Source organism: Fringilla coelebs (genome assembly GCF_963513975.1).
Source record: "Fringilla coelebs genome assembly, chromosome: Z".
In the NCBI taxonomy this organism is placed as follows: domain Eukaryota; kingdom Metazoa; phylum Chordata; class Aves; order Passeriformes; family Fringillidae; genus Fringilla; species Fringilla coelebs.
The window spans coordinates 44,040,213-44,050,127 of NC_140031.1; positions in this window are offsets into that span (position 1 = coordinate 44,040,213).

The following is a 9,915-nucleotide window of genomic DNA, read 5'->3' on the forward strand; positions in this document are numbered from 1 at the left end:
CTTAGCTCTAATCACAGTTCTGCTGTTTCTGAAGCCTACCTCTGCAGCTTTCCCAAAACCCTCTGATTTTAATGATTCCCGCATAAATGACTAATGTGTGCCCTTCTCTTCATGTCTTAGGGGTAGCAGTGCATACTGTTATCAAGGGCCTCATTGAAGGTATCTTATTAGCATGGATCTGTAATATTAAGTATAGTTTTGACTTTGATGAAGTAGTGCCATTAATATCGAGTCTCATTTTATCAGCTCCTATACAGGAGAGTAAGATGGCCTTTTTACTACCCAGCTAAACATTTTTGACTTGCTATTTTCCATGTTTTTTGTTACTCACTTGTGAGCCCAAGTAATGTACAGAGTCTTCAACTGTGAACAACAAATGACTTGTTAACAGATTCAGCAGGAGAGTATCAATTTTTATTCGACAGTTTGCTTCTTTCACTCTATAATATCTAAAATGCTTCAGCTTGGCAGGTTAAAATTTTCAGTCAATAACAAAAGAGTGGGGAGAAAAAAGCGCAGGCATGGCAGTAGGCAGTGTGTTTGGGGCAGTGGGAAACCTTGGATTTCTTTTATTTTACAGCTTTTTCATTCTTTACTGCAGGGCTCAAGGCAAGCAGGGAATATAAAAAATTGTATTTTGTTTTCTTATTGTAAATTTTAATGATAAGCTTCTGGAATATGCACAGAGCATTGTGTTGTTTCAGAAAGCCCTTTACTGGAAGTAGTAGCTGAGCAGAAGACTTGCCTGGCAGCTGGAGTTATGAGAAGGGGATTGGGGGGAATTGGTTTATTTCTAAGGTGAACCACAAAAAAACTGTCACCTTTTAACCTTTCTTTCCTCCTATTTTCCTGAAGAAGAAGGAAGAAAATAGGAGAAGGCAAAGAAATAATGAGGGTTGTTTTTTTTTTTAATTGCTCATGAAACCAGATGGAAGAAGGTGAGCACTGAAAGAACATACTTTCTAGACTTTGCTGTATTTGCAGAATGTATTGCCATAACTTTTGCAACAGAAATAAATGCAGCGGAGATAATTCATAGGAAGACCTGTGCTCTACTGAAGGACCTGATGATCCTTCTCAGGACCATCCTCAGGATTAGCTACTCCTCTTCTTGCACCAAAGCTTTCCTCTTCCCTAAATTGTGACTATGTGAAATATGCACCTTTCTTTTTTTCTCTGATTTCATAAACAAGAGCTTTTTTAGCAGAGTGATATTTGATACCTGGTTAGTGGAAACAGAAAACCAGAAAATTATTTAAAATTATGTTGTATTTATTACTTGTTTTAAACTTCCACATTCTTGTGGAGGTAATGTTTATGATGCCTGAATAACTGGGTTGGCAAAAGCAAGAAACCTCTGTGAGAAACTACTCTCATTTTCAAAATTTCAAAAGTTTATTAAACTTTAACAAAATACAACAAATGACTCAATAAGGAGAAAGAACAGCACTAGGAGCATGGAACTAAATTGCCAGGTGCTCAACCACAAAATATATACTTTTATACTCCTGGTGTTGCATCAGGTAACCCTAACCCTTCCCAAAGTCTGTCAGTCAACACTTTGTTATCCCAAGGTGGCTGCTTTCTTGCAACTTGACTGAAGGGCAGGAGTTGACATGCTCCACCTCCTAGGAACAAGCCTGCCCTCCCCCCAAATGCTCTGACTACTAGACTACTAATGCAACAATACAAGAGGTGGGGGGGGGGGGGGGGGAGGAAAGGGGACTACAGGGAGAACATATCACAATAACGTAACTATACATCAGTAAAACTTCTCTTAACATACACATAAGATTTGTCCCTTAATTGTGTCAACCAACCATCACATTACCCATTTACAAACCTCCCTTTTCTATAATAATTTGGCTCGAGCAATTAATTCTCATTTTCAATTTCTGTGATCCACTCCTACTTCTCTTGAGTCAAAATTTAATTTTGGATGAGTCATAATAGCATCTGTTGGATATGAGTGAGGGCAGTGGGAACAGGAAAAAAAACCCTCAGGTTTTTCTTAAGCACAATGATTGGTGGAATTGGTGACATGACCTGGTTGGGGAAGACAAAGGGAATCACAGAGGTCTGGTATGGCTTTTTACCCCCATCTACCGTGCCCATGAAGTTGTTACACATAGCAAGATGTGGCAAGTACAAAGGCCAATTCGGTCTTGCCCTCTAGTCTGTTGTATTCTACTTGTCAATTATATGCATATTGGATTCTGGAGGGAAAAGACAATTGAGGAATTACAAAAGTCCGGTACAGTTTCTGCCCCTACATTACCATGCCTACGGTGTTGCTGCCTGCAGCAGGGCTATATAATCTTCTTGGTGGCAAGCACAGGGGCCAACCTGGTCTTGCCCTCTAACTCCTGTCTTACTCCATGTCTTGGTTTCAAAAGACAGGTAGCTGCTAAGGAAGGCAGGACCCTCCCCTAAAACGAAAAATGTAAACCCCTCCCTCCAAATTGCTATAAATTTGAAATTGAGGGGCTCTCAGGCACAAAAAATATGGGAGCAGGAATAACAGTTCTTTACTATGGAAGAAAATAAAAAGATAAAATAAACAATGCAGTAAACTAAAACAACACTGACAGAGTCAGAGCACAACCTCACACCCTGTTGGTCAGGGTGTTGGCAGCAGTCCAATTGGAATTGTGGCTGCAGCCCTACTGGAGTGTCAGGTGTGGTTCTGTTGGAGCAGGGATCTGGTAGAAAGGGTGTAGTCTTCCTCTGAATATCCAGTGGAAGAGGCAGCTGTTCCTCTGGGAAAATCCAGTGGAGAAAGCCGTGCTGGTGTTCCAGAATCTCAAGCTATATCTTGGAAATGCTTGCTCTTCCCTCTGGGCAGAGCATCTCACAATGGAATGCTATAGTTCTTATCGGTCATGCAGTGACATTCAATAGCCTGTTATCAGCAGATGTCCCCTGGAGGGAGGAGTGGTTGTAGAAGAGATAAGGAAAACTGCCCACTGAACAGAAAACAACTGCTGTACAGAGGCAAATAGAATACAATTTGCTTGGCAATCCAGGACACTCCATTTGTCAATTTCTAAGTAAACCACCCCAGCACTTCTCACTGTTCTCCCTGTACTTCCCCATAACAGATACTTGCAATCCTCATCCATTAAAATAGGACAATTACATCGGTAATCAATATGATTCAAATTCCTCACCCAAAGTGTTACTTACAACAGTCCTCAAGCTGGCTGGTGGAGGCTTGACTCTACTTTTTGGACGTCCTGGTGCTTCTCTGGTTATCTCCTGGTGTCTGCTTAACAGTCAATCTTGTCTCATGGATGTTATGGTCCCTTCTTTGGGGTTTTTTTCACCAGGCTTCTTAATTCTGTCTTGGAGAGTATTTTGAAAAGGAGAAGCAGCAGGGGTCAGGCAATCTTCCTGCCAGCCTGGCCAGAACTACAATGCTGGCTTATGAACCATTGCAGGTAGGTATCTCTTGGCTCTCATATCTGGCAGAGACATTGCAGTTAGCTTAGTTGAGCTTACATGGAAAAATAAATCCATCAGCCTAAAAAACCCAAAATTGCAAGTAGTTTTTTCTCTAATAAACACATGTGTTTATGGGCTCTGATTTTTTGTAGAAGCTATGCTTACTAGCATACATACACCCCCACTCTTCCCTTTCCTACCCCCCCCATCCCCCCAGTCTTTGGTTCCCATCTCTAAGATGCTCCAGGCTTGTCTGTGCTGGCAAGACCTGGGTGTCTGCCACTCTAGGCTGTCGAGATGTGCCAGTGGCATGGGCCTCTCCTGGGACAAGAGAAAATGCCGTGGTTTTGTTCTGGCAAGTGAAAGGCACAAGCAGCAGCTGTCACTGATCTGGTTATTGCTGTCCCTAAAAAAATGGGGGCACTCTTTACATTTACACCGTGGGCTGCATACAGGATGGAAGACGGTGACTTTGTAAGCAAGGTGACAAAGAGGACTGGCAACTACTGAAAAAGGCAAAAGGGGTCTAGGGAAGAAAATATCCTCAGCAGTTGCCCACCCAACAGCACAGGGACAGTGACCAGAGGAACACAACACCACATCAGGATTTGCCATCAGCATCCCGTAAAATTTTCTGGGTCTAGCAAAAGCTTTTTGGCCACAGCTGCCTGCTTTTCCTGTACATGGCTGGGTCCTCAGCTGTGCTAGGCTGTAAAGCCCTTGGGATTATGGAAACGACAGTTCTCCTAGGGAAAATGAACGAAGGGACTGGCTGTGCCTAGGATGCCTCTTCTTTCTAGGGTAGGCAGCCTGTTATACATATATAACAGTTATAAAAGGGAAATGCAGAGGCAAATTCTTCTTTCTATGAGAACAGAGTGTACACAGCAAGCTAGGGGCCACTCTAGCCAGCAGAGCTCAGTAATGACACACACTCACAGACACATACACAAATAGAGACACATGTTTTTCTCAGGTGGGACAGCAGCTGGATGCACAGACCTGTCAATGCAGAGCTGTGTTTCTGAAGCCATGTCTCTGGGCGTGCCTAGCTCGCGTGTACACCCAGGGACATGTGCAGAGCTAGTGCACACACACACCTGCTCACCTGCACAGAGCCCTGGTACTTGCTAGTAGCACACATTTGCACACACCTACAGAGCTGTGCACTCCTAACCTGCGCACACCAGCACATGTACATACAGACCTGTGCACATCACTGTGTACACATCAACACATGCATATCTCACACAGGGCTATGCTCACATCTGCAGAGCCTGTGCACACTCACAAGCACAGAGCTTTGCACAAACCTACTCACACTTGAGAGTGTGCAATTCAACATACATGCACACAGCCACCTGCACTGACACATGTGAACCTCAGCACCACCTGTGTGTGCCCACAGAGCCACGCACACTGGCACAAACATGCACAGGACTCCCCCAGAGCTCTCCTAGCCCCAACTTGTCCGCGAGTCTCTCTCCATGGGATTACAACACAGTGGGGATGGGGGCAGGGGGAGTATGAGTGGGACATTGGGGCACAGTCTTACAAACAAGAAACACCAGGCCAGTCTTGACATGAGATGAATCACATCTACTGCCTGTTACCCTCTGGGCAATATTTAACTGTTTAGACTCACAGACCTATGTTCCAGCACTCCCAGTGGGGTTCTAGAAAGAGAAATAGTAGCACCCTCTGTGCCTTTGGGGTGGGAAACAGACAGTGCTGACTTAAAGGAAAGGTCAAAGAGAGACCATGCTGGATTCTTGCCTCCTGCCTCTTATCTCATAAGAGCAGGAGGGCACACAACCGAGCACTTTTTGCTGTGCCATCTTCTCCAGGGGCTTGAGCAGCACGAAGGAGAGGATTAAAGGGATTTATTGAGGACCACTGCCAGTGCATAGCACACCTGGCATTCTTTACTCTTCACATCATGGAATGCTGGGATAGGAAGTAACAACAGCTCTACCTTACTGCTCTGCAAGTCAAAATTTCTATGGAAGCATCTAGTCCTGGCCTCTTTAGAGAGTTACATTTGTACCCCAATCTGCTTCTTTGCAGCAGCCAATTTTTAGAGGAACTAGCAGAGTAGATGGGGGTTTATGCCTTCATTAGTTTCCATTCTAATCTTTGCTCTGGAGTTAGCACAGCAGCAGAAGGGCTCTGGTGAACCTCTCCTCCTCCCACATAGGTAGCACTGGCCATAGGAGGGGGGGATGTAAAGGAGGTAGTTCTTAGGCCTAGCTCTCACCATCCCGGTGGGGCTGTTCAGTGGTTTAGGAGAGGAATGGAAGGGGAAAGTGTAGGTGACAGTAGATAAAGTAGATAGACGAAAGTGTTGTGTTTTGTCAAGGGGTACCTCTTACCCCTTAACTGAGGTGGTGGGGGGGGAGGGTACCCGTGGTCCCAATTTCTGTGGAGGGCAGCTCACAGTCTCTTGGGGATGAGGCAGACATGGTAAGTAAAGCTCCAGGCCTCTCTGTAGGGGTGACAGTGACTTTGAAACAGAGTCCATCAAGATATTATCTTGGACTGAAAGAGGGCAAGGTAAATCACTGCACATGCATGGAAAAATATCTAAGCCTTTGACACCTAAGCAGTTCCCAGAGAGCTGTTGTTTGTGAGATTGGCTCACACTGGAAATGTTGGTGGAGAACCCCATGAAGCCATGGGTGATGAACTGACCATAAACCCCTATTCTCTGTCTCCTTGCACCGCTAGCATAGGAGGTAGGGTTGGAAGAAGGGAGGGGTGGGGGGAAGGTGTTTCTAAGGGTTTAATTTTACTTCTTATTATCCTGCTCTGATTTTGTTAAACAATTTCATAAGTTTGCCTGTGACAGTATTTGATGAATGATCTCTCCTGGTCCTTATCTCCACCCATGAACCCATTGTTGTATTTTCTCTCCTCTGTCCAGTTGTGGATGGGAGTGAGGGAGTGGCTTTTGTGGGTGCCTGACACTGGGTCAGTATCAACCCACAACAGCCAGGTTGAACCACATGGACTCTCCATGCATTAACCACTCACTCCATGCTTATGGCTGACGCTGAGGGAAGTGCTGGTCTTCATTTCCTGGTTATTGGCCTCCTGAGAGGCAGCCAATACTGACTCATAGGAATTCCAGTGCTCCATCAAACACTGAGTATTCTCCAGTGAATACTGCACCCTAAGCTCTGAACAATAAAACAGGCTGTTTGTCACAAGGACCTTTGGAGTGTGTGTCTTCTCTGTCTCCAACCCACACTCCCACACTAACACCACTCTGTTCTCACTGCATGTGTGTGTGAGCACACACATCTCATTGATGATGCACAAACTTCTGTCTACATGTTCCATAGCTGGGACATTGAATTTTTCCTTGGACAGGCAGTGTTTGCATGATCTACCCAGAAAAAGCCCACTTATGAAGACACTGAAAAACAGTCAAGTTGCAATTTCCTGAGAGAGTCTGAAGAAGTGTGTGAATTGGAAAGATAAGAATCTTCACAGACTCAAGAAGGTTTGATTTACAGCCTTAGAAGAAGTCTAGATTGATGTGAAAGCAAGGTACACAGACATTGAACAGAGAAATCATAAACTTATGTTTGTATAGTTATAAGTAAGAATATGCCTTAAGAAACTTTATTAGATAAGATGATGAAGGGTTTTATAGTATAATAATGTGGTAATGTGATTGTAATAGAATAAGCTGAGTTTAGATATTATAATAAAGACATATATGTGTACATGTAAGAAGACCTTATTGGACAAAAATATCCACATTGCAGTAGAAAGAAGTAAAGGTGATAGGATAGAAAAGGAAAACATACTCTGTGGTGACAGTCCATTAGATTAGAAAGTTATACACTGTCTTGCAACAAAGACTTGTGACCATCTTAGACTTTGGCCAACTGCTTGCTGTCTTTATAAATCTCATGGCCTTTGAGACTGATGTTATCAAAGCAATAAATCTTTCTTAGTCTGATCATGGTCCTGTTCCTTTGATTAATGCAAAGACAGCTACCCCTCTTTAGGGGTAATTGCACCTACTTTCAGGCTCTGAGATCCAGAGAACACAATGGTAGATGCAGTGGAGAAGGGAAGGGAAGGACAGAGTGCACCGCTAAATGTGTTGTGGCTTACATGTGGCACTGGCTTTTACTTCTAGAGCCTTTCTCTATCAGAATAGTTGTGGTATGTTTATCACATCATTATTCCCTTCAAAGGGGTGTTTTCCTCAAGCCTCCTTTTTGCTGATTTTTGGCTTGTTCATTTTTCAGATGGCAGCAGGTGTTTTGTAATAGCAAGTGCACAGTCCTCTAGATTGCTTTTCTTTTTATTTGGTCTGTCTAGAAAAGGGAATGACTGAACATCTCAGATAGGATTTTCTCTCCACAATGTTTCACTTGACAGGCATGGATTTGCATCTGTAAGATCATCTACCTAGACTCTTGGCACTGAAGAAACTAGCACTTTGTTCTTGCATATAGGTAAAACCTTAAAAAAGGAAGGCCTTTTTTAAGGTAAAACCATGGCTCAGGCCTGTTACTTTGGCGGAGTAGAAAAGGACTGTAGGAAAGTGACACTGAATTAGAGGTAGAAAAACAAGTTGTGTTAACCATCATGTGTTCACGTTGTAGTGTATGGTGGTTGTCTGAATTATGTTTGTTATGATTTAAAGCTATGTAACCAAGAAAGGCCTGACTGCTTAAAAAGCCTGGGTTTTGCAATAAAGCAGCTCTCCTTTGCATCTGCCTGGCAACTCTGTGTCACGACAGCCCCTCACTCACAGTTTGCCAAGGAGATGATCAGTAGGAATGTTGCAGAGCTGCTATGTCCATATTAACAGAATGGCAGACAGTGAAGCAGTGGACATTTCTGGAGTTTAGTACAATGCTGCTCCATTGATGCCAGTTAAGTCAGTTTTCTATCACTGGCACTTCTATCTGTAAGTGCACTGCCCAGAGTCTTTCTAGCATTTGATGCCATTTCCAGTCTGTCATTTTAATACCCTCCTTTGGTTTAAAGGATCATACAATCTTTATCGTTTGAAGCTCCTTCTTGGGAAATGCTATGCCAGAGTAGTCTTCGCTCCCTTTTCTTTTGCCTGGTTTGTAATTTTCATAGACTCATTGCAAATTTCTGTGAATGTCAGTAAGAATACTGACACTACTGAACAGGGCTGATGCTCTCAGCTGCTTTCCTCTTTCGTACTGCTTCATACTGTGTGTGACCTAATGGCCTCTTTTTGTCATCAGCATTTTGCTGTGGTTTGGTAAGAACTGGCATACACTGCCAACTCACAACTTGTGTGTTGGCATTTCAAGGGCTTTGATGGGTTCCTTTCTGAGACTGCCATGCACTGGACTTTCACATTCACCAAGACTTCACCTTCCATAGGTCATTTCAGTATTTAATACTCTTTCCTGGAATGTAGGCAATATACCAGCAATTACAAAATTGCTGGCCCTGACTTCCCAAAGGACCATTTAAAAAGATTGTTTTTCTCCTCTGACTAATCTGCCAGTATTTGCATGGAGAACTTGGTACCTTAAGCGAACCTCTTAGAGGGGATCTCATCACAGGCAATATCTCAGGCTTTCTGGAAATGCTCCTTTCGATCCTAATTCTATTCAGAGTATATTTAAGATTTTTTTTCACTGAAGGCACTCAACAATTCCTCTTCTCTTATAAGATGTGATGTGCGTGACAAAGATGGATCCCTATGCAAGGTTATAGAGGTTAGTCGTAAGAATGGTGGCTCCCTCCTGCAGTTACATTTCTAACTGAGTTGATATTCCAAATCTAAATATTCCAGGCCTTTGAACACCAAAGGAAGTCTTTATATTTTGCAAAACTTACCCCTAGTATGATTTGTGTTAATTTTGATTTCTATGGTGTTGAACACCAAAGGAAGTCTTTATATTTTGCAAAACTTACCCCTAGTATGATTTGTGTTAATTTTGATTTCTATGGTGTTAGGCCTGTTGCAGGTAAAAAGTATATTTTACTCTCTTCTGGTGTACTCTCTTGTTCTCTCACTCCTCCCTCTCTGTTTGCGTGCCCTAGTTATTCTCCCAGAGTGACTCCTTTGGTATCATCTCATAGTGCAAATTCTGCATAGTTTCACGTACTTACAAATGCTGGTTGCCAATGAGTGTAACCATTCAAAGGGGCAAAGAATTGTAGGGCTAGGCAACTTCAGCTGCTGAAACTGTAAGTGGTTGAAGTCATGTCATTCAAGTGACAGAGCAAATCAGTTGATATAGGACTTCAGGTGGGCACCTCTGAGAATAGCAGCTTGTCAGCAATGACACAGCAATCTTTCTAGCTGTAGTAGAGAAAGAGAAAAGGGACACCTTCAGTGATTAAGCTGTTTAGCATGAGAAAACAGCAAGAAATGTACCATAAAATAATTGAGCTGGATAAGTTGCGTTTTGCTAGTGAGAGTTTTGCACATGTTCTTTCTTGTCTGTGCCTTTACTT